Source organism: Bos javanicus, chromosome 2, assembly GCF_032452875.1.
Source record: "Bos javanicus breed banteng chromosome 2, ARS-OSU_banteng_1.0, whole genome shotgun sequence".
Classification (NCBI taxonomy): domain Eukaryota; kingdom Metazoa; phylum Chordata; class Mammalia; order Artiodactyla; family Bovidae; genus Bos; species Bos javanicus.
Genome location: NC_083869.1, coordinates 129,649,015 through 129,674,765, shown reverse-complemented (window position 1 = coordinate 129,674,765; position 25,751 = coordinate 129,649,015). Strand labels below are relative to the sequence as shown.

Below are 25,751 nucleotides of genomic sequence, written 5' to 3'. Positions count from 1 at the left end.
ATTGGAATGAAAACTGACCTTTTCCAGGCCTGTGGCCACTGCTGAGTTTTCCAAATTTGCTGGCATATTGACTGCAGCACTTTCACAGCATCATCTTTCAGGATTTGGAGTAGCTCAAGTGGAATTCCATCACCTCCACTAGCTTTGTTCGTAGTGATGCTTTCTAAGGCCCACTTGACTTCACATCCCAGGATGTCTGGCTCTAGGTCAGTGATCACACCATCGTGATTATCTGGGTCGTGAAGATCTTTTCTGTATAGTTCTTCTGTGTATTCTTGCCATCTCTTCTTAATATCTTCTGCTTCTGTTAGGTCCATACCATTTCTGTCCTTTATCGAGCACATCTTTGTATGAAATGTTCCTTTGGTATCTCTGATTTTCTTGAAGAGATCCCTAGTCTTTCCTATTCTGTTGTTTTCCTCTATTTCTTTGCATTGATCGCTGAAGAAGGCTTTCTTATCTCTTCTTGCTATTCTTTGGAACTCTGCATTCAGATGTTTATATCTTTCCTTTTCTCCTTTGCTTTTTGCTTCTCTTCTTTTCACAGCTATTTGTAAGGCCTCCCCAGACAGCCATTTTGCTTTTTTGCATTTCTTTTCCATGGGAATGGTCTTGATCCCTGTCTCCTGTACAATGTCATGAACCTCATTCCATAGTTCATCAGGCACTCTATCTATCAGATCTAGGCCCTTAAATCTATTTCTCACTTCCACTGTATAATCATAAGGGATTTGATTTAGGTCATACCGGTCTAGTGGTTTTCCCTACTTTCTTCAATTTAAGTCTGAATTTGGCAATAAGGAGTTCATGGTCTGAGCCACAGTCAGCTCCCAGTCTTGTTTTTGCTGACTCTATAGAGCTTCTCCATCTTTGGCTGCAAAGAATATAATCAATCTGATTTTGGTGTTTACCATCTGGTGATGTCCATGTATAGAGTCTTCTCTTGTGTTGCTGGAAGAGAGTGTTTGTTATGACCAGTGCATTTTCTTGGCAAAACTCTATCAGTCTTTGCCCTGCTTCATTCTGTATTCCAAGGCCAAATTTGCCTGTTACTCCAGGTGTTTCTTGACTTTCTACTTTTGCATTCCAGTCCCCTATAATGAAAAGGACATCTTTTTTGGGTGTTAGTTCTAAAAGGTCTTGTAGGTCTTCACAGAACCGTTCAACTTCAGCTTCTTCAGCGTTACTGGTTGGGGCATAGACTTGGATTACTGTGATACTGAATGGTTTGCCTTGGAAACGAACAGAGATCATTCTGTTGTTTTTGAGATTGCATCCAAGTACTGCATTTTGGACTCTTGTTGACCATGATGGCCACTCCATTTTTTCTGAGGGATTCCTGCCCACAGTAGTAGATATAATGGTCATCTGAGTTAAATTCACCCATTCCAGTCCATTTCAGTTCGCTGATTCCTAGAATGTCGACATTCACTCTTGCCATCTCTTGTTTGATCACTTCCAATTTGCCTTGATTCATGGACCTGACATTCCAGGTTCCTATGCAATATTGCTCTTTACAGCATCGGACCTTGCTTCTATCACCAGTCACATCCACAGCTGGGTATTGTTTTTGCTTTGGCTCCATCCCTTCATTCTTTCTGGAGTTATTTCTCCACTGATCTCCAGTAGCATATTGGGCACCTACTGACCTGGGGAGTTTCTCTTTCAGTATCCTATCATTTTGCCTTTTCATACTGTTCATGGGGTTCTCAAGGCAAGAATACTGAAGTGGTTTGCCATTCCCTTCTCCAGTGGACCACATTCTGTCACATCTCTCCACCATGACCCGCCCGTCTTGGGTTGCCCCACGGGCGTGGCTTAGTTTCATTGAGTTAGACAAGGCTGTGGTCCTAGTGTGATTAGATTGACTAGTTTTCTGTGAGTATGGTTTCAGTGTGTTTGCCCTCTTTGCAACACCTACCATCTTACTTGGGTTTCTCTTACCTTGGGCGTGGGGTATCTCTTCGCGGCTGAATATATATGTGAATATATACATAACACTAATAAAGCGTACATTTAGAAATGGTTAAGATGACACATTTTATGCATTTTTTGACAAAAAATATTTTTTAAAAACGTTAAGGCACAAAAGAAGTAAAAAGCATAGAGAAGTAGGGTAGAATTTCAGTTTTGGGCCCAGCATGTAAGGAGCTTCTTAAACCATCACTTCTTCCTGACAATAAAAAGCTGAACAAACAACATCAACAACTCTTCTCAGATCCATCAGAGAACTGAGGTCTCAGAGAAAACTGCTTCCCCCAAGTTAGACAGACAAGCTGATACAGAGAATCACAGTTTACCGGAGCATAAATGCATAGGTAGAAACCTCCATGGGAACTAGTAACAGAGTAGGAAAACCTAAACTGCACGGAGAGTCTGCTGGAGGCTCAGTGTGGACAGCTTTGGGAGTCAAAACCAACAGGCAGTTTGTCTCAGTTCTTTTTTTTTTTGGGGGGGGGGGGTTGTGGTGCCCAGTGGGGAGGGATGCACCACACTTTGTGAGCTGTACCTCCAGGAGCTGTACCAGGTTCCACAGTAAAGATGGGAGAAAAAAAATCCCCTCGTGCTGCCAGCTGGAGGAGGGTAAATTTAACCATTATGGAACCAGTGTCACAGCTACTGGACTCTTATCCAAACCTAACTGACCTGGGGGAAGGAAAATACCTAACTCCAGCTCCCTCTAACCTTCTACATGGAGGAAGGACTATGCCCAACTCCAGCCACCCTGTATTACCTAGGGAGTGGGGTAGGGAGAGGGGTGGCATGCAGACCCGACAATGAGAAGCACTTGTGAAATTCACAGCCAGGAGGCCTCAGGCTCACTGAAAACTGAGACCTAATCATGGAACAAGAGAATACGTCCCCTACATCTGACCACCACATCATTAAAGGCCTACTCACCTAAGTGCTTTTTCCCCATCATGTTCAGCTTTCAACAAAAATTACAAAGTGTACTAAAAACTAAAAATACAGTTTTTAAAGAAACAGAGCAACAATCAAAACCAGACTCAGATATGGCAAAGCTGTTGGAATTATTAGACAGAAATTCAAAACTATAATATGCTAAAGACTCTAATGGAAAAAGTAGACAACATCCAAGAACACATGGGTAAGGCAAGCAAAGAAATGGAAATTATAGTAAAGCATCAAAAGGAAATGTTAGAGGTCAAAATCACTAAAGAATGAAGAACGTCCTTGACTGTCTCATTAGTAGACTAGACACAGCTGGTAAACAGTCTCTGCACTTGAGGACACGTCAGTAGAAACTTCTAAATCTGAAAAGCAGAGGGGCGAAAAAAAAAACGGGGAAAAAAATAAGTGTGGGATAGCTATAAGAAGTTTAACACAAATGTAATGGAACTACCAGAAGAAGAAAGGAAGAGAAGAAAAATCTGAAGCAACAGTGACATCACTTTCCAAAATGGTCATACAGCAAACCACAGATTCAGGAAGCTCAGAACACCAACCAGGATAAACACTAAAACGAAAGCACCAAGGCATATCATATTCACACTGCAGAAAATCAAAGATAAATGGGAAAAATCCTGAAAGAACTCAGAGAAAAAATACCTAACCTATAGAGAAACAAAGATAAGACGTAACACCTGGCTTCTCAGAAATCAACCCCGTGAGAAGAGTGTAAAGTAAAATGTTTTAAATGTTGAGAGAAAACACCACCAATCTAGATTTCTGTACCCTACAAAATCGTCCTTCAGCGATGAAGATGAAATAAACACTTTGGAGGAAGAATAAAAATTGAGGGGATCTGTTGCCAGTAGATCCACCTTACAAGAAATGTTAAAAGACATTCTTCAGTTCAGTTCAGTTGCTCAGTCGAGTCTCTTTGCGACCTCATGAACCGCAGCGCGCCAGGCCTCCCTGTCCATCACCAACTCCCAGAGCCCACCCAAACCCATGTCCATTGAGTTGGTGATGCCATCCAACCATCTCATCCTCTGTCTTCTCCTCCTGCCCTCAATCTTTCCCAGTATCAGGGTCTTTTCAAATGAGTCAACTCTTCACATCAGGTGGCCAAAGTATTGGAGTTTCAGCTTCAACATCAATACTTCCAATGAACACCCAGGACTGATCTCCTTTAGAATGGACTGGTTGGATCTCCTTGCAGTCCAAGGGACTCTCTAGAGTCTTCTCCAACACCACAGTTCAAAAGCATCAATTCTTCAGCGCTTAGCTTTCTTTATAGTCCAACTTTCACATCCATACATGACCACTGGGAAAACCATAGCCTTGACTAGACGGACCTTGTTGCCAAAGTAATGTCTCTGCTTTTTAATATGCTATCTAGGCTGGTAATAACTTTCCTTCCAAGGCATAAGCGTCTTTTAATTTCATGGCTGCAATCACCATCTGCAGCAATCTTGGAGCCCAGAGAAATAAAGTCAGCCACTGTTTCCACTGTTTCCCCATCTATTTGCCATGAAGTAATGGGACCAGATGCCATGATCTTAGTTTTCTGAATGTTGAGCTTTAAGCCAGCTTTTTCACTCTCCTCTTTCACTTTCATCAAGAGGCTCTTTAGTTCTTCTTCACTTTCTGCCATAAGGGTGGTGTCATCTTCATATCTGAGGTTATTGATATTTCTCCAAGCAATCTTCATTCCAGCTTGTGCTTCTTCCAGCCCAGAGTTTCTCATGATGTACTCTGCACAGAAGTTAAATAAGCAGGGTGACAATATATAGCCTTGACGTACTCCTTTTCCTATTTGGAACCAGTCTGTTGTTCCATGTCCAGAGGAACTAAAGAGCCTTTTGATGAAGGTGAAAGAGGAGAGTGAAAAGCTGGCTTAAAAGTCAACTTTCAAAAAACTAACATCGTGGCTTCCGGTCCCATCACTTCATGGCAAATAGATGGGGAAACAATGGAAACAGTGAAAGTGAAAGTTGCTCAGTCATGTCTGACTCTTTACAACCCCATGGACTATACAATCCATGGACTTCTCCAGGCCATAATACTGGAGTGAGTAGCCTTTCCCTTCTCCAGGGGATCTTCCCAACCCAAGGATCGAACCCAGATCTCCCACAAAGCAGGTGGATTCTTTACCAGCTGAGCTACAAGGGATGTTCAAGGATTCACTAGAGTGGGTAGCCTATCCCTTCTCAAGCAGATCTTCCCAACCTAGGAGTTGAACCGGGGTCTCCTGCATTGCATGGAAACAGTGACTGACTTTATTTTCTTGGGCTCCGAAATCACTGCAGATGGTGACTGAAAGTGAAGTCACTCAGTCGTGTTCAACTCTTTGCAACGCCATAGACTGTAGCCTACCAGGCTCCTCCATCCATGGAATTTTCCAGGCGAGAGTACTGGAATGGGTTGCCATTTCCTTCTCCAGGGGATCTTCCCAACCCAGGGACTGTACCCAGGTGTCCCACATTGCAGGCAGACGCTTTACCTTCTGAGCCACCAGGGAAGCTTGCAGATGGTGACTACAGCCATGAAATTAAAGGACACTGCTCCTTGGAAGAAAAGCTATGACAAACCTAGATAGCATATTCAAAAGCAGAGACATTACTTTGCCAACAAAGGTCTGTCTAGTCAAAGCTATGGTTTTTCCAGTAGACATGTATGGATGTGAGAGTTGGACCATAAAGAAGGCTTAGCGCCAAAGAACTGGTATTTTTGAACTGTGGTGTTGCAGAAGACTCTTGAGAGTCCCTTGGACTGCAAGAAGATCAAACCAGTCAATTCTAAAGGAAATCAGTCCTGAATATTCACTGCAAGGACTGATGCTGAAGCTAGAAGCTCTGATACTTTGGCCACCTTATGTGAAGAACTGACTCATTAGAAAAGACCCTGATGCTGGAAAAGATTGAAGGCAGGAGGAGAAGGGGACGACAGAGGATGAGATGGTTGGATGGCATCACCGACGCGATGGACATGAGTTTGAGCAAGCTCCGGGAGATGGTGATGGACAGGGAGGCCTGGCATGCTGTAGTCCATGGTGTTGCCAAGAGTTAGACACGACTGAGCAACTTAACAACAACAAAATGCATGCTAAGTCACTTGAGTCATGTCTGACTCTTGGACATGCAGCCCGCCAGACTCTGTCCATGGATTCTCCAGCCAAGAATACTGGAGCGGGTTGCCATGCCCTCCTCCAGGGGATCTTCCCAAACAAGGGACTGAACCAAGGTCTCCCACTTTGCAGGTGGATTCTTTACCATCTGAGCCACCAAGGAAGCCCAAGAGGGATTTGAGGAGATGACAAATGTTACTACCTCTCTCCAACCCCAAGATCTCCCCCATTAATTATACTTTAAGCCTACAGCCACCAGGTGGAGCCCATGTTCAGCTTTTGCAAACACTAAGGTCAGAGGTGTTGGAAATGGTCTCCCTCCCTGGGCCTCTCAGATCATGCCCACTCCAGGATTATTCTTCCCTCTCCACCACTTGGCTCCCCTGTATATTATCTTTGTCTTCTCACTTTTGGTTCTTTCAGTCTCCCCTTCTCCTTTCCCCAAGCTTACAGGCTTCCTCATTCTCAAGAATGGAGAGTAAAACACCCCTTCAGTGGTACTTTTATAAGAAAGAAACCTCTTTCCTTATTCCCATCAACATTTCCACATACAAAAGCACTTGTTTTGGGACCTCTCTAGTGGTCCAGTGGCTGAGATTCCAAGCTCCAGTGCAGGAGGCCCAGGTTCAATCCCTGATCGGGGAACTAGACCCCACGTACCACAACAAAAGAGCTCCCATACAGCAACGAAGATGGGAGATCCCACATGCTGCAACCAAAGCCGAGCACAACCAAGTACATTAATGTAAACACACACACACGTCGTTTTCATACTTCCCTGGTGGCTCAGCAGAAAGAAGCCACTTGCCAATGCAGGAGATGCAGGTTCGATCCTTGGGTCAGGAAGATCTAGAGAAGGAAATGACAATCCACTCCAGTATTTTATTTTTTAAAACTGCTGTGGAAGAAGAGAGGGAAGAAATCCCACACGTACATGGGAAGAGTGGCAGACTGTGAATGAACAGGAAGCAGGCAGGGCTGACCACCTTACAGGACCTTATAAATTATCTTTGGGCCACTTCAGTATTCTAGACTGGGAAATCCCATGGATAGAGAAGCCTGGCAGGCTACAATCCCTGAAGTCTCAAAGACTCAGACATGACTTTAAGAGACTAAACAACAGCAGTTAAAAAAAACACACACAAAGCCTCTTAATAAGGGTAAAACAAGAGAGTAAAAAAGCTGGCTTGAAACTCAACATTAAAAACACTAAGATCATGGCATCCAGTTCTGTAACTTCAGGGCAGACAGAAGAGGACAAAGTAAAAGCAGTGACAGACTTTATTTTCTTGGGCTCCAAAATTACTGCAGACGGTGACTGCAGCCATGAAATTAAAAGATGCTTGCTCCTTTGAAGGAAAGCTTTAACAAACCCAGACAGTGTATTAAAAAGCAGAGACATCACTTTGCTGACAAAGGTCTGCGTAGTCAAAGCTATGGTTTCTCCAGTGGTCATGTATGGATGTGAGAGTTGGACCATAAAGAAGGCTGAGCACCGAAGAATTGATGCTTTTGAACTGTGGTGTTGGAGAAGACTCTTGAGAGTCCCTTGGACTGCAAGGAGATCAAACCAGTCAATCCTAAAGGAAATCAATCCTGAATATTCATGGGAAGGACTGATGCTGAAGCTCCAATACTTTGGCCACCTGATGCGAAGAACTGACCCTGATGCTGGGAAAGACTGAAGACAAAAAGAGAAGGGAGGCAGCAGAGGCTGAGATAGTTGGATAGCATCACCAACTCAATGGACATGAATTTGAGCAAGCTCTGGGAGACAGTGGAGAACAGGAGCCTGGCATGCTGCAGTCCACGGAGTGAAAAAGAGCTGAACACAACTTAGAGACTAAACGACAGTAAAAAAAAAAAAAAAGAAAATTACAATTTTTAAAAATTTATTTTTTAATTGAAAGATAATTGCTTTATGAATTTTTTAACTACCAATTTTATACGAAGGGTGGAGGGACAGGGGACTGAACTAAGTATGGGCCATAAATCACTTTTAAGTGAATAGATACAAAGGATCTATATTGGCATAGCAGTTATTGGAGGACAAATGATATATGATGCTTCAACAAAATGCTTTAAAACAACTTATCCTCATAAATATGATAGACAGCCATTAAATTGTATACTTTAAAGACAGGAACTTCATGAGAGGAACTGTTCAGCTTATCCCCAACTGAAACATTCTCCTCAATATGTCTTATTTATACTAATTTATACTACATTTTTCATAAACAAATCCCTTTCTCAGAAGAGGGAAATGTTAAACTTAAGTACAGTCCCATCTATAAATTAGAATTCTGAATTAGTAGAGTCCAGGAATAACTGATTTTTAAAATTCATTTGGATTTAGTGTTAATTCCACCTACATGTTTTGTTCAAGACTCTGATATGAATCAAAGAATGAAGAAACTAAACCCATGGAATATGTCGGGCTTCCCAGGTGGCACTAGTGGTAAAGAATCTGCCTGCCAATGAAGGTGACCCAAGAGTTGTGGGTTCGATCTCAGGGTTGGGAAGATTCTCTGGAACAGAAATGGCAACCTGCTCCAGTGTTCTTGCCTGGAAATCCCAAGGACAGAGGAACCTGGTGGGTTACAGTCCATGGGGCGGCAAAGAGTCAGACACAACTACACAGCTGAGCACACACTGCTGTGGCTGTTGTTCACTCAGTCGTGTCCAACTCTTTGCGACCCCATGGACTGCAGCAGGCACTGATTATACAGCAAACATCAACAGAAAATTATCACACACCACTACTCAAAGTCCTTTTAAACAGCCTTATTGTTCTCAGGGCAAAGCCCAAACCCAAACTCCCCAGCATGGCATGTGAGTGAATCGCTCAGTTGCGTCCAACTCTTTGCGACCCCGTGGGCTGCAGCCTGCCAGGCTCCTGTCCATGGAATTCTCCAGGCAAGAATACTGAAGTGGGTTGCCATTTCCTTCTCCAAATGGCATGTGAGGTCCTTCACAATCCACCTTGCCTATCGCTTCAGCGTCATCTTCAAACTCCACATAGGCTCTGCATTCTCCAAGTTCCACAAACCGTGCACTCTATCTCACCTCTAGGCCTTCACTAGGTTGGTAATCATTCCTTCTTATTTGCTTCAAATCCCACCGTAGGCACCTCCTCCTGGAGCATGTCCTTCCTGAAACCCTGAACGAGATCGGGCACCACTTTCATGCACTTTAGTCTGCTGTGCTGGTCCCACCACAGCACTCACCACAATGCATTCAGGTTTTATTTACTCATCTTATCTCTCCAACTTGTTCCTTATTCATCACTGTATTCTCAGCACCCAGCAAGAAGCCTAGCACATAATTAATGCTTAAAATTTGATGAATGAATGGCTGAATGTGCCCCCTAATTATTAAATAGCTGATCAGTCCTTTGGCAATAACCATTAACAGAAAATAATAATAATAAATGATGTCAAGGAGTCAGTTACTCGTGAATTACAATGCAGAAAACAACCGACAAGAACAGACGCAGCCAGCACAGATATCAGGTCCTGTGGTGATCCTCTGGAAGGTCTCCTCCCAAGCCCCAAGCCACCTGCACAGTACTCCTCCCTGCTGGGCAATGACCCATCTGGCTTTCAGGTCTATGCCATGGAAATAGGACATAAATACCAGAACACCACACCATTCACACAGACTCTCACTACTGGAAAAAGTTGAAGCAAAAAATACTTTGGATCTTCTTCCTCTCCTTAGAAAGTGATTTCAGAGCCAAAATTCAGCTAAAATATCATTCAGTCCATTGACTTTCAAACTGGACTCGGCAACTCCCACCCTGGGGAAAAAGGGTGGGCAAAGGTCTGAGCAGGCTGTCAGGGCCCCTCTCTCTTGTCAACCAAAGAAACTGATTTTAGTTTCTTAACATATTGAAAGTGAAAGTGAAAGTCGCTCAGTTGTGCCCGGCTCTTTGAAACCCCATAGACTACACAGTCCATGCAATTCTCCAGGCCAGAATACTGGAATGGATAGCCTTTTCCTTCTCCAGGGGATCTTCCCAACCCAGGGATTGAACCCAGGTCTTCCACATTGCAGGCAGATTCTTTACCAGCTGAGCCACCAGGGAAGCCCAAGAATACTGGAGTGGGTAGCCTATCCCTTCCCCAGCAGATCTTCCAGACCCAGGAATCAAACCAGGGTCTCCTGCATCGCAGGACTCCCGCAATGGTAGGAGTTGGTAAGACTCCTCTTTACCAACTGAGCTATCAGGGAAGGTCCTAACATATTGGGCTTCCCCCACATGACTGTAACGAAAGAGTTCTACCGCTTTTATTTAAAATAAAACTGCTTGTTTGGCCTAATCCTCTAATTTTAAAAATGAAAGAACTGAGACTCGAGATCTCTCCAGCAACTTAGCAAAATCAAGGACTTTAGTCTCCTGACTCTACCCAGAACTCTTCGCACTGGGTTAAATCACTTCCCTACAAATTCTTCAGCATTTTTACAAAGTGAGGAGTTCTGATTATATACAGACCAGTAACAGGTACAAAGGGAACAAATACAGGACAGTCTCAAACTGAGCACAACTATATATTAAGTAGTTACTATATGGGTCACTAAGACTCAGACATGACTGAGTGACTTCACTTTCACTTTTCACTTTCATGCATTGGAGAAGGAAATGGCAGCCCACTCCAGTGTTCTCGCCTGGAGAATCCCAGGGACGGCAGAGCCTGGTGGGCTGCCGTCAATGGGGTCGCAGAGAGTCAGACACGACTGAAGTGACTTAGCAGCAGCAGCAGCATACAGGCTTTCTCTAGGAATCCCTAATCTATCTACTTGAATAAATTAGTTCTCTGATGTTTTTTCATCCATCCAAAGACAATATGGTAATCCCCTGGCATGGAATGCACTTAGCACTTAGCAGAATGCCTCCCACACAAGTACAACAAATAGTAGCTATTACTATTACTTGTGGCTCAGATGGTAAAGAATCTGCGTGCAGGGCTGGAGACCCCGGGTCAATCCCTGGGTCTGGAAGATCCCCTGGAGAAGGGAATGGCAACCCACTCCAGTATTCTTGCCTGAAGAATACCGTGGACAGAAGAGCCTGGCCCGCTACAGTCTATGGGGTTGCAAAGAGTTGGACACAGCCCAGCAGCTAACATTAACCACTCAGCTTACGCAGTAACCTTTTGGAATAGGGACCCTCAAACCTGCCCAAGGTCACACAGCTAGTAAGCAGGACAGCTAGATGGTGAACCCAAGTTCCAAAGACCACATTCCTTTTAGAATGCTACCCTCTTTGGCAGACTCATTTTTCTTCTCCATGCCTTATCAACCCCACCTACCTCACAGCAAAAGTTAAGGTCAGCAAAAGCTCTTTGGGAAAGTCCTATGCATCAGATCAGATCAGATCAGTCACTCAGTCATGTCCAAATCTTTGCGACCCCATGAATCGCAGCATTCTAGGCCTCCCTGTCCATCACCAACTCCTGGAGTTCACCCAGACTCACGTCCATCAAGTCAGTGATGCCATCCAGCCATCTCATCCTCTGTCGTCCCCTTCTCCTCCTGCCCCCAATCCCTCCCAGCATCAGAGTCTTTTCCAATGAGTCAACTCTTCACATGAGGTGGCCAAAGTACTGGAGTTTCAGCTTCAGCATCATTCCTTCCAAAGAAATCCCAGGGCTGATCTCCTTCAGAATGGACTGGTTGGATCTCCTTGCAGTCCAAGGGACTCTCAAGAGTCTTCTCCAACACCACAGTTCAAAAGCATCAATTCTTCGGCGCTCAGCCTTCTTCACAGTCCAACTCTCACATCCATACATGACCACTGGAAAAACCATAGCCTTGACTAGACGAACCTTTGCTGGCAAAGTAATGTCTCTGCTTTTGAATATGCTATCTAGGTTGGTCATAACTTTCCTTCCAAGGAGTAAGCGTCTTTTAATTTCATGGCTGCAATCACCATCTGTAGTGTTTTTGGAGCCCAGAAAAATACAGTCTGACACTGTTTCCACTGTTTCCCCATCTATTTCCAATGAAGTGATGGGACCAGATGCCATGATCTTAGTTTTCTGAACGTTGAGCTTTAAGCCAGCTTTTTCACTCTTCACTTTCACTTTCATCAAGAGGCTTTTTAGTTCCTCTTCACTTTCTGCCATAAGGGTGGTGTCATCTGCATATCTGAGGTTACTGATATTTCTCCCGGCAATCTTGATTCCAGCTTGTGCTTCTTCCAGTCCAGCGTTTCTCATGATGTACTCTGCATATAAGTTAAATAAACAGAGTGACAATATACAGCCTTGACGAACTCCTTTTCCTATTTGGAACCAGTCTGTTGTTCCATGTCCAGTTCTAACTGTTGCTTCCTGACCTGATACAAATTTCTCAAGAGGCAGATCAGGTGTTCTGGTATTCCCATCTCTTTCAGAATTGTCCACAGTTTATTGTTATCCACACAGTCAAAGGCTTTGGCATAGTCAATAAAGCAGAAATAGATGTTTTTCTGGAACTCTTGCTTTTTCGACGATCCAGCGGATGTTGGCAATTTGATCTCTGGTTCCTCTGCCTTTTCTAAAACCAGCTTGAACATCAGGAAGTTCACGGTTCACATATTGCTGAAATTTCACTAGGAAGAATCCTCCTAAAAAGAGCAACTCACTAACATCAGCCCTCCACCCTGGGAAAACAAGGAAATGGACTGAAAATGGGGTTAGTGTCACTTATCTCTGACCTTTCAGCCCTACAAATAGCCAGAGAAAGAGATGCTTTACTCTTCCAGGACCATCCACAAAGGGAAGAGACAGATGCCTTTCCTTCTAGTCCTACTGCATTCCCCATCAAGTATGTGTCTCCAGTTAAAATTCATTTATTTTGGAGACATCTATGGAACATCCATGATGAACCCACCATCTAGCCAAGTGCTAGAGAGAGATGGTTAAAACTCAACCCGTGCCTTTAAGGAATCAGAAAACTAGACCTAACTATAAAACAAGAATAAAGAGGCCTCCCTGACCATCTCACAAAACACAGCACCCACTCTTCTGGATCCTTGTTCTCTTTTCCTGTTTTTTTTTTTTTTTTCCACTTAATACATTTCACCACCTGTTAAGTGTGCTGGGAGCTTAGAAGAAGCAATTAATTGTGCCCAAGGGTGTGGGTCTGGGAAGGAAATTATGTATATTAAGCCTCGGAAATCATGGGAAAGTGAGGAACAGGACAGGGAGACCATTCTTTAATGCCAACTTCCCCCTCCCCACCGGTGTCTCCCTCAGCTCCAACTCATACTAGCAAGATGCCCCACCAACTGTCTCTCATGAGCCCCTTTCTGCCAAAGGTTTTGAACCTAGTTCCAAGGGGCTCTATCCAGCATTCTGGAAGCTGGCTCTTTTTCCTGTCCTGGTGGGCCAGGAAGGTCTGAAATAGTACATAGTCAAACTTGGCCTGCCCTTTCCCCCAACACAGCTGCCATGATTCACTTCCTGTTCCCAACAGTCATTTAAAGTAGAGGATCTGCAAATTTTTTCTTTCAAGTTTGATGGTATCCATATAAGTATATGACTTAGCTTGACAACAAGTATTTTAGGCTTTGTAAGCCCTAAGGTCTCTGTCCAACTACTCCACTGCCACCGCAGTGTGAAGCAGCCACACACAGCACATAAGCAAATGGTCAACCTGTGTTTCGACTAAACTTTATCTACAAAAACAGGCAGTGGGCCTGTGGACCAGTTTGCAAGTCCCTGATCTAAAGGAAAATGGGAGAACTAGTTTAAAGCAGCTTCCTCCTGACAATTCCTAGTTGCCCGTCTTAAAACCTTCGGCTATCCACATCTCGCCATCACTTCTTGAGTGTTTCTATTTAATTACTGAACTTAATTATTTTTCCCAGAATCATAAATTCATCTTAGACAGGCATTTTTGGATTTTAGATTTAGATATGCATATTTTAGACATGCAAACCTTGGGGTTGGTAGCCCAACGAGCATATAGACATTTTCCGGGTTGGATAGGATTTAGAGATCATCTGATCCAACCTCCCACTCAATGAAGAAATTATCTAGCGAGTAGTCATTCAGCTCCTATTCAAACAATTCTAATGACAGGAAGGATACTCATTTCCTCCCAAGGCAACTCATTTCATCTTCAGACAGCTCTATGGCAAGATACTCTACCTGTTTCTTCTCAGTACATTTTACCACTTAATTCTTTGTGTATTTGCTTACTGTCTCTTTACTAGATCGTATGATCTACGAGGTCAGGAACATGGTTTGGGGTTTTTTGGGGGGTGGACCTCTTTTTTACTGCTGTCTTTCTAGCAGTTTGAACAGTGGTACAAAAAAGGTATAAAGCAATCATTTACAGAGAGGAAGGGAGGGAGGGCAGGCGAGTAAAACAATGATGCACTTGGGGACTTTGAGTGACTCGGCAGTACTGACATGCCAGGCGCAGGGGAGCAGCAGGGCAGGTGAACTGGCATCGCTGGCGCAGCACAGAAGCCCCTGCAATCTCACAGCAAGCACAGAGGCTAGAGTGGTAATGTTTGAGGAGCACATGTAGAATTCTCCCCTTTCCCTCTGCCTCTTTCTTCCAAGCCTCCCCTGCCCCATTCTGATAGTTGGTAATCTCTCACTGCAGTTTTCTGAAGTCTGTTCAGACAGCCCCTCCTCCAACAAAAGTGCACAGCCCTAAAACCTGTAGATACAAAATTCCCCTCTTATGCACAAGTGGTATGTTTCAAGACCCCTGGTGGACGCCTGAAACCACACTCAGCACCAAACCCTATATGTACTATGTCTTTGCTATACACTTGACCCTGGAACAACACGGGTTAGGGGCAACGACCTTCTAAGCACTCAAAAATCTGTGTGTAACTTACAGTTGGCCCTCCATGTATTCAGCTCCTCTGCATCCTGGGTTCTGGGTCTATGGACTCAACCAACTGCAGCCCATGCTGTACTGCAGTGTTTACTATAGAAAAGCATCCACATAAAAATGGACCCATACAGCTCAAGCCTGCACTGTTCAAGAGTCAACTGGATAAAGGCTGGGTCAAGGATTCATTCACATTACTCAGAACAGCAGGCAACTCAAAGTTATAAATTCTTTATTTCTGTGCAGTGTCCAACTCTTTGTGACCCTTTGGACTATAGCCCGCCAGGCACTCTGTCCATGGAATTTTTCAGGCAAGAATACCGGAATGGGTTGCCATTACCTCCTTCAGAGGATCTTCCTGACCCAGGGATCAACCCTGCTTCTCTGGCGTCTCCTGCACTGCAGGCAGATTCTTTACCTGCTGAGCCATCAGGAAAGCCTCCGTTTATTTCTGGAGTTTTCCATTTAATATTTCTGGTTGACCTGATCCATCTTACAGTTACATTATTTACCTTTTTTTTTTAAATTTCAACCTGAAAGTCAGTTTCGATCAATAGTTTCAACTGTCTATATATTTTCTACACCTTCCAATTTATAAGCATTCACTGTTTATCTAACAAGTACATCTTTTCTGTATCTTCATCCAAATTGATTTTCAAATTGTTAAATAAAATATAACCAAGAAAAGCCCTCCAGAACGCCATTAAAAACAACCCCTCTAGATAAACATCAATCTATTAACCAGTACTTGCACATCACCTACATGCAAGCTGGCCCCAAATTCTGTCTTGGGGTCACATGAGAAAATGTTAAATACCTAATTTCAGCACTTTAGACACATTACGTTTTTAGCACATTTCTGAACCCCCAGTCCAGCCTAGGAGCCTTTTCAAAAAATGAACTGCCCTGATATACATCAAAGTGCTGGATATATGGTTAATTATCCCTGGATGGTGTGATTTCCCACCCCACTAATACTTCAATAAAAAACTTGTGCTGATTTTACAATTTACACAAAATCATGGCAAAACCTAAAGGAAAAAAAAAATTATCAGTTCGTATGAGTTAGTGACTTGCAGGGTCCTCTCTGTGCTCTTATCCTTTGCTTAATCTGTTTTAGAATTCTACCAGGGATCACTGTCAAGTTTCTAATGATACTCTCAAGCCCATGTGACCTAAGGGTTAACTCCAGATAAATCAAACATATCTACAGCGACAGTCAGAACTTGACTCTGCCTTCAAACGACATCCAGAATCCATTCCTTTCTGGCCACGCAGCACTGCCTCCCTCATCCCTGTCCTGACGACTGACAGAGGCAGAAGCTTCCTACCTGTCTCCTTGCTTCCACCATTGCCCATTTCCCCCCATCCTCCACAGTCTATTCCCCAGCGGGAAACAGAGTAAGCCTTTTAAAACCTAAGTCAGGACTTCCATGGTTGTCCAGTGGCTAAGATTCTGCGCTCCCAATGCAGAGGGCCCAGGTTTGATCCAGGAACTAGAGCTCACATGCCGCCACTGAAGATCCTACATTCACAATCAAAAAAGACCCTGAGTGCTACAACTAAGACCTGGCACAGCCAAATAGATAAGCATTTATTAAAAAGAAAAACAAAAAACAAACAAGTCCAGTCATGTCTCTCTTCTGCTGTCCACTCCTCAGTGGCTCCTATCTCAGAATAAAATGCCCTGAGTGCAAAGGCCCTTCCCCAGCTCTTGGGCCCGGGGTGAGCTGCAGCCAGCTCTGCTCTGTCCGGTCCCTACACGCTCTCCCAGCTACTCCTCTCCAGCCCCGCTGGTCCTGCGACAGGCACACTCACGCTTGTGTCTCAGGGCTTCTCCATCTGCTCTTCCCTCCGCCTGGAATGCTCTTCTCCCATGTAATTCCTTGGGTGTGTTTCTCACTTCTTTCAGATCTTGGCTTAAAGTATCACCTCATCAGAGACCTTTCCAGATGACCTGACAGAAAGTAACAGTCTCTCCGCTCCTCATCAGTTCCAACTGCCACCTTAGCCCGCTCTTGTTCTTCTGCACACCTATCACATGTAGGTGTTACTTATTTACTGTATCTAACTATTCACTTTTTTAATGTTTTGACCCGTTAGAGTATATTCCCTGAGAACAAGAATTTTTTTCTGTTTTGTTCAATGCTGAATACTTAGCTCTAGGCATGCGGTAAGTGGTACCCTCAGGACATAAGCGCAGTATATGGCAAAGTATGTATGAGAGATACGTGTAATAAATTTTATTGATGAAAATGATTACTCCCCCCTCCCAAATTCACCAAGTATATTAAAAAAAAAAAAGGGTGCTCCAATAAAGAGAGACTAAAGCACCCTCAGAAAGATCAATGAACAAATGAGTACTGACTGCCACTCCACCCAACCAAAAATGAATTTCATTACCTACCCAGTTCCCTGAGGTAGGAAAAACGCTCCAGGGAAAGGAACAGAACAAGAATCCTGAACCAATTAACAGATCAAGAATTTGTCTTCAAGTTTCCCACTCTCTCAAGAAGAGCCTGTCCTGTCCATAACTGTGCCTGCTTCCAGGAGCTCCCGTGAGACTGAGAAGTCTCACGAAAGATTCCTTTCCTATGTCCAGCCACTCCTATGCGTAGAACCCATTTCCCAGACTCACCCTCTGGCTGCCCCATTGCCCCACCTTCCAGAGAACCCTACTCTAATGAGTCCACAGCTACCATAGGGACCAAGACCATGAGGTCCTCTGGCCACTCTGCTCAGGCGTCTTCTGTTTCGTCAGTACCCTCACTTCCTTATTCAACACCACTAATAAAACACTGGCACACAGAATCCAGAAAGGGCTAGGAAGGAACTAGCTGGCAGTCACTCCCTCAACCAAAAAGTGACGTGCTCAGAAGAGAAACTTAGTGAAATGAAAATAACCAGGTTTAAAATCTAGTTCTGCCATCGGCCACTTGTATAAACATAGAGAAGTTATTTAAACCTCTCAAAGCTCATTTGTTTGTGGTGAAAATAACAACACTTACCTCACACTTTGGTGTAAATATTAAGGGATATAATGTCTCTCATATAGTAAGTGTTCAGTAAATGGTAGACTGGCTGGTAGACTGAGTGAGAAAACATGTGAGGTGCTTAGCACAGTACCTGGTTCAGAAGGGATCATCAATAAATACCTCCCTCTCTCGCAATGGTGGAAAAACTGTAGAGACTACAGAAACTACTCCCTCGCCCCGTGTGGCTGCGCACACTGTGTCACACTTACCATCCTCGCCCCAGTGTGGCTGAGCACACTGTGGCACACTTACCATTTAGGGGACTGAAGTTTCCTGTCAATGCTTCTGCCTGCTCCCCCGATGCTTGCTGTCGTGGACACGGTCACGCACTATACTGCAATGGCAGCTGCCTCTTGACCTGGAGAGAATATAAATAGAAGGCAGAGAGAGGTAAAATGTGAATCGCACAAGACTGGGCTGAGCCTGTCTCCCTCCTCAGGGAAGAGGGGGCATCTGGCTCTGGAAACTTCCCCTTTCCTATCGGATGGCATGGTCCCAAGACTACACTGTCATTCCTGAAATTAACAAACCTATACATTCCCCAATGGTCTAAACATTCATATGACAGCTTACATCCAGAAGGGATCTCAGAAATCTAGTTCAATGCCCTCATTTTAAGGAAGGAAACTAAACTTGGAAAGAGTGAGTCACATAACTGCTTAGGGCTGAAGCTGGGATTCCACTAAAAATCAGATGTTCTGGAATATGGGCAAGGAAAAAAACCCAAACATCTGTGGAGTATCCACCACACCCTGGACAATATGTTTTATGTTTTACACCAGACAATACCACAATAATGTTACTCCCTTATAGACAAAGAATCTAAATTTCAACAAGACAAGTGACTTGTCCAACCTCTTAGTTGTGAGTGACAGAGACTTTAAATCCAAGACTGTCCAATTACAAAAGTCATGTCACCATGCTGACTCTCATTGGAGTACCTTCTAGACTTGGTTCTCAAAACAGCCCTGAACCAGCCAATATCAATCAGAACAAAAAGAGAGCCTCTTGAACTTTCCTGGTGGCCCAGTGGTTAAGAATCGGCCTGCCAATGCGGGGGACATGGGCTTGATCCTACGTGCCTCGGGGCCAGTAAGCCCATGCGCAGCAACTACTGAGCCCGCCCACTGAGCTACTGAAGCCCATGTGTCCTAGGGCCCACGCTCCACAAAGAGAAGCCACTGCAAGGAGAAGGCTGGGCACCAAAACTAGCGAGCTGCCCCTACTCACAACTAGAGAAAGTCCGTGCAGCAGCCAAGACCCAGAGCGGCCAAATAGAAAATAAAACAAAATTTAAAAAATAGAGCCTCTCTGCCTGCAAACTTTACCCCCAGTTTTGTAACAAACCTTCTACAAGAGAGTTGAAAAGCCTCCTAACCCACTGAATCTTACCCCAACTCTGGAGAAGAGTAAATGAAGGTGGAAGATCTGGGTTAAACATCTGTCTATCCCGGTCTTAAGAAAGAATGGAAAGATGGCTTCTAAGCTAGTGGCAAGCTTAGAGGTTTCCGTACGTGGTCCTGCACCCATGGCACCTCCTTTCATCACAGCTGCCCACCCCTCCCTTGCATACCCCCACAGACCACCCTGTGACCTCCCTGCAAGGTTGCTGCTGCTGCTGCTGCGTTGCTTTAGTCGTGTCCAACTCTGTGCGACCCCTTAGACGGCAGCCCACCAGGCTTCCCGTCCCTGGGATTCTCCAGGCAAGAACACTGGAGTGGGTTGCCATTTCCTTCTCCAGCGCATGAAAGTGAAAAGAAAAGTGAAGTCGCTCAGTCGTGCCCGACTCTAGCGACCCCGTGGATTGCAGCCTACCAGGCTCCTCCGTCCATGGGATTTTCTAGGCAAAAGTACTGGAGTGGGGTGCCATTGCCTTCTTCTGTTGCTAGGTCCCCTTTAATCCAATTTCCACACCTCCATTACCAACCCCATAACACATTCAAATATACAGAATCTGCCTGTACCTCCATCCTCCTGGGGAGAAAGGCTAGAATAAAGATGGAGAAGTAATAAAATGATAGCTTTTCCCAAATGGCCTTTAAAAAGATGAAGGCTTGAAGTCTCAAGCCAATAAGACCTAAGAGAGAATTATTGATAAGCAATGAACACAGCTAGAAAAGAAGAAGAAAAAGGACCTGTATTAAGGGCAGCACCTGAAGGATGGCTTGGGCGGGCGGGCTTCAAAAAAAGAATCAATCTAAGCAGATTAAGTGTGGTTGCTATTCAAACAGCAGGACTGGCCCACAGACCTTCTGTCCTGCCCCCTCCACCCTTTTTACACACATACACATCCCTTCCTTTGCATAGCCTAGAACCTTTCCTACATAAACATTCTAAACTCCAAGAAATGGCCACATAAATCTGGTCTGTCACCACCATGGTCTCTGCAGCCCTAACAGTGGCAGCAGCGCCTCTACTGAAGCCGCTGCCCCCACCTCCAGCCAAACCTGCTGGCGTATTAATAAAACCTAGGAGCCCGTCTCTTCAAAACAGGATGGAATACCCTGCCAAAAAGCAAGCAAACAGGAACTCCAGATGATCCTCATTTGTTTTCCATTGACACAGACTCTCTCCTTATTTCTAAGGGCAAATGATTTCTTTCCTTTGCTCCTGAATGTCACTTACTTCTTCCATCCTCGGTGTACTGGTCCTCTGTCCCCAGAAACAAAGGATAACTGTAAACATCCTCCAACTCTTCAGCGCTGCCTCTTCAGAGCCTTTCCGCCCTGACAGATCTTGCCAGGCCACTTCCCCGAGGCATTTCTTCTGGTGCTTTGTGCTGTTACTGTTGGTGCTAATGGTGGTGGTTCTGCGTGTATGTGCTATCTGTCTAGGAAAAGAGATAAAAGGACCCTTACAGATCAGGGAGTCCAACTGCCTCATCTCCCAGAGAAGAAAAGGAGTCAGCAAAGGAGAAGAAACTGGCCCAAGGCAGCAAAGCTGGCTGAAGTGAACACATTGAGTCCACCTGAGATAACTAACAAGCCACAGAAAGGAAACGCATCAGTCCATCCTCACTTGATTGCTGAACGTAAAGTTCTCTTACTCTTTGGGCTCAGACCTAGATTGCGGTGACATGACTAAAGGCATCAAGGTCAGAATCGTGGGTAAACACAGGACGCATTATAGTATTAATAACTCCGTCAGGAGAATGGTGAAGTTGCAACCAGCCAGCACACCAAGCACACTGCTCCTTCTGCGGCAAAACCAGGGTGAAGAGATGGCCTGTGGGCCACTCGCCCTGTGCTTCTGCATGAAGATGTAGCTGGTGCTGTAATGTGCGGACCTACAGCACTATTTCCGCTGTCACAGTACAGCCAGCATCAGAAGCCTGAAGGGACTGAAGGGCCAGGAGAAGCACCACCACCTGAAATGCTGCTGACCTATAATACACGAGTCATTTCATGCAACAACAAAACTCTCTTAAATGTGTATCACCTCTGTCCCAAAACACTTTAATAAGGACTGGCAGGGCATGAATTCCCCACTTTTGGAGCTTTGACTTGAGGGCTGTCCAGCTGAAGTTCCAATTAAAAATCAAACCCAAGGCTTTCTGTTCATGGGAACCGGAGGACACGGAGACCAGGGCAGCCGCAGACACCAAGAAGAAGACAGCCAGACATGGAGCCCAGGTTCTGCTTGATGCTCTGCCCGGACTCCAGCTGACCCTGAACCACAGCTGCACAGGGCAGAATCCAAGGACGTCCGCTAAGGACAAAAGGACCGGACTGAGCCGTGCACAGCCACCCGCCGCACGTGAGACGGAACGTGCAACTGAAGTCTGCCCAAGGCGCCTGTGCTGAAACAAACACAGCAATGGGACAGTCTCTATAACATAGCATTCACACGCATCCATGCCAAGGACACAAGCCCGAATTACACGAAGAACTGAAAGAAGTAAACCATCTGCAAGAGTTAGGAAACAACAACAAATCCACAGAGGCAACACTAAGATGACCCAGATGCTGGGATTATCAAACAAGGACATTAAAGCAGCTATTGTAACAGCTATTAAAAGCAGAGAAATTGGTGGTGGCTGGGGAGGGGTGGTGGTGGGGGGGGACAGGGAGGGGGGAAGGAAATTTTAGAATAGAAATGCAGGATCTGAAATTTTAAAGTTCTCTGAATGAGTGGGCTTAAGAAGAGAATGGAGATTACACAGAAAAGACTCGATGAAACTTGTAGATCAACAGAAATTATTCAAACTGAAATAAATGGGTCATCCACAGTCTCTAGAAAATTCACTCTCAGGCCTTTCACCTAAGTGTATGCGGTGATTACTTTCTGTTATCAGAGAGAACCAGAATGACTGAGGATCACAGAGAAACCATTACCTGCAATTCTTTTGGACCAGGTTACCCCCATCAACTAATTAACCTCCTGTGGCCTTTCAAACATAAGCAAAAAAGAAAGTATAAAGGTGGAAAATGAGAAGGCAGGAGAAAAAATGTAAACCTGAGACAACCATACTGTTCAAAGTCCTAAGATTCAAATCTAATGCTCCACTGTCTGTACTGAGAAGCCAGGAGATAGTCATGTTTTCCCCTATAACTGCTGAGGTGGCATTCTCAGGATTATTAGTGAAAAAAGTCAGGAGGGATTTTAACCTTTCTCTGCCCTGTGTGGTCTCTTCAACAAAAATCCAACCTAGGAAACAGGCTCCTAGCAGGATGGGGTGGGACCAATCAAACGGCGGTCGGTTGGGAGCTGCAGAGAGCAACTTGGCGACAGCCAGCCTCGTGCCAGAACCCCACTGAGGTCATCATGTTGGAGTTCAGCTGCAAGACTTGTCAGTTTCCGTAAGCCCTGCCCTCCTACCTGGGCCACCTACCCGCAGGCAACAGAGTCCAGTGCAAGTGCTCTGTTCTCAAGTGCTGTGATTAATTCTTAAACTGTGTTAATAACAGAGATTTCAACACTTATCTCTGATGGAGGATAATGTCTGCTCGAATAATGTCTTTCCTTTTCTGCTCCTCCCAGGATAACTTATTACTCCTGAAACTCTTAAGATGAGAAGAAGATACTCTCTTATCCTCCATATGACAGATGAGCAAACAGACTGAGAGCCGTGTGACCCTTTTAGGAGACCTTTTAGGAAACAGAGACAGGACTGGTATCTAGTCATCCCACCTCTGAGCTACAGGGCTTTTCTTCACTTCACTAAAGAAGCTTTGCCCAACAAAGGGTCAAAAATACAGGCTGGAATTGAAAAGAAAGGGCTTAGGCTCTTAAGAACTTATTACTAACAAACAACTGGTAAGACTAGCTTGCGATTAGCATTTCTGTTTAAATGCAGGCCCTGGAGGATGCCACCTGGCTCTTCTGCTTCCTTTCCTAACTAGTAGGTTATAATTGAGACTAGGCCTCCTTGCAATTAGCCCATGTTTGTGGGGTTTAGCAACCGAACCACATGCCTGAAATTGTTGGTTAGTCACCTGCTTTAACAAAGTTGGCTGCTTCAGAAGAACATGCTGGCTGCCTTTAACCTCTAGAAGTCTATCATTAGGGTATCAAGGAGCCATAAGGACTGTAACAAGTAATGGCAAATGGGCTTCCCTGGTGGCTCAGTGGTAAAGAACCTGCCTGCCAATGCAGGAGATGCAGGTTTGATCCTTGGGTCGGGAAGATCCCCTGGAGAAGGAAATGGCAACCCACACCAGTATTTTTGCCTGAGAAACCCCATGGACTGAAGGAGCCTGACGGACTACAGTCCATGGGGTCACAAAGAGTTGGACGTGACTGAGCAATTAAACAACAACAACGGTGAATGTAGTTAAACAGCAAGTCACAGAAACCAACCTAAGAAGCAAGGAACCCAATGCTTCTGTCACCTAATTTAATCCTCACAGGAACCCTATCAGGAAAATACCATCATGCTTATTTTATAAATGAGACGAAATTAAAGGTTCGAAGTCATGGAGCTAATAAGTGGTAACTGATAAGTGGAGTCTCACCTAGCTATTTCTGTCCCAAAATACGCTTTCTCCTCTCCTTTATAACTCTCTAAGCAATCAGCTCTCGGATCTCACCCAAAGAAAAGTCAGTCCTGATCCACAGTCCAAATGTCACAAACCTTCATGAGGTTGATGGGTACTTTGTTCATTCATTCATTCATTCAAATATTGACTGATAATGCATTAGGCTCTGGGGCAAGCACTGGGAATAAAACAGCGAGTAGAAACAGATTGTCTTCAAGGCATTTACTGTTTAATACGATACTTTTCTAAGTTCTGACTGGACTTTGCAACCCATGGACTGTAGCTCACCAGGCTCCTCTGTCCATGGGATTCTTCAGACAAGAACACTGGAATGGGTTTCCATGCCCTCCTCCAGAAGATCTTCCCAACCCAGGGATCAAACTCGCGTCTCTTATGACTCCTGTCATGACAGGCAGATTCTTTACCGCTAGCGCCACCTGGGAAGCCCAGAAAGTTCTTCCTTCCCACACTGGGAGTCAAACCCTGGTCACCTAGGTAAAAACCAAGAATCCTAACTGCTAGACCATGTGGGAGGGACTAAAGAATCATATAAAATACAAAATACATGAAATACCATTAATAGAAAGTGACCCGCTGGCCTAGGTCTACAAAAGCTCCAACCAGGGTGAGAACGTTCCAAGTAGAAGAGGGAGCACAGTGAGCTAGCGGAACTAAAGTAAATCTATGTAACCAAAGAAGGGAGAAACATTAACTACAAGAGACGCAATGAGGCAGGAGACATTTGGAGAGAGTCCTACCATGTAGCCCCTGGAGCCCAAATTATGGGTTTGCATCTTTATCCAAACAGCTTAAGTCATCTAAGTGTTAAAAAGAGATAACTTTTGAAATGTGTACACATTTCAAGAAGATCACTTTGACTTCAGTATGAACAACAGATGGAAGGAGGTAAAGATGGTGCCAAGAGATCAGAAAAGAGGCAGGTCCTGTGGTCCAGAAGCGGCAGTAACAGGGCACATCACGGATGCCCCAGCGCACCCGATGTTCCAGGCCCTGCTCGAGGCCATTTATATGAACGAACTTAATCCTCACAGCAACTCTGTGAAACAATTATCAGTACTAAACAGATACAACTTGATATAAGGTTAAGTAACGTAACGGAATTACACCCCTCCCCGTTGTGCCCTCACTTCCCTCATGGTTGGTCCTATGCATTCCTTCTTCATATTCAACCAGTAAAACTTCAGCCCTTGTTAAACCAAACTAACAACCTCTCCAGGCCAACACCAAAGCATCTAAATTATAACCTAACTTGTATCTCTAGAGAAAATATAACCATATTGACTGATAAGATTTTAAACTGATCACCACAAATTTCCAACAATTTTCTCTCAAAGCTGCCAGCAATCCTGCTACATTTCCCTTAGTAGGTTCACTTTTCTACTCCCCAAGATGATTCACATCTTTTTTCCCTCCCGATAAACCTCCAGCCCCCAGCAGCTAATAACCCTGTCACCAAGAGGAAACATTCAGTAGTATCCAGTTCACTATGTTCTTTATCTGATATGCATGTATCCTTGCTGAAATGGAACTTTTGTTAAATACAGGCTGATATCAAGGTGGCTCCCCAGTCAAATCTGAAACAGTATCAAAACCAAGAAGCAACAGTCAGACCATGATTTTCCTAACTTCAGATCTAACCACACACCAGCATTCTGCTTCTCCTACTGTGATAATGAAGTCTCCACTGGTATATAAAGTACAACCTTTCATACCTACTATGGCTCTAGTTTCCTCTTAGCTTCATATACAGTTATCCCCACTCCCTCTTACATCATTGTTTTCTCTCTTTAAAGATTCACGTCCACCAGCATACAAACAAGCTCAAGAAATTAGCTACTTGAAGTC

General features: G+C 44.5%; 1 protein-coding gene across 6 annotated transcripts in view; it reads right to left on the bottom strand.

The window, feature by feature from the left end:
- LUZP1 (leucine zipper protein 1) overlaps nucleotides 1–25,751 on the bottom strand; it is a 102,958-nt gene that overhangs the window by 12,425 nt on the left and 64,782 nt on the right. For 3 of the 6 annotated variants that reach the window (XM_061393688.1, XM_061393676.1, XM_061393697.1), the window contains one exon: nucleotides 18,160–18,265. The gene's annotated coding sequence lies outside the window, so the exon portion shown is untranslated. Of the gene's footprint in view, nucleotides 1–16,690; nucleotides 16,907–18,159; nucleotides 18,266–20,532; nucleotides 20,738–25,751 lie in introns of all 6 variants that reach the window. The other 3 variants (XM_061393707.1, XM_061393665.1, XM_061393682.1) reach the window with 3 other exon arrangements.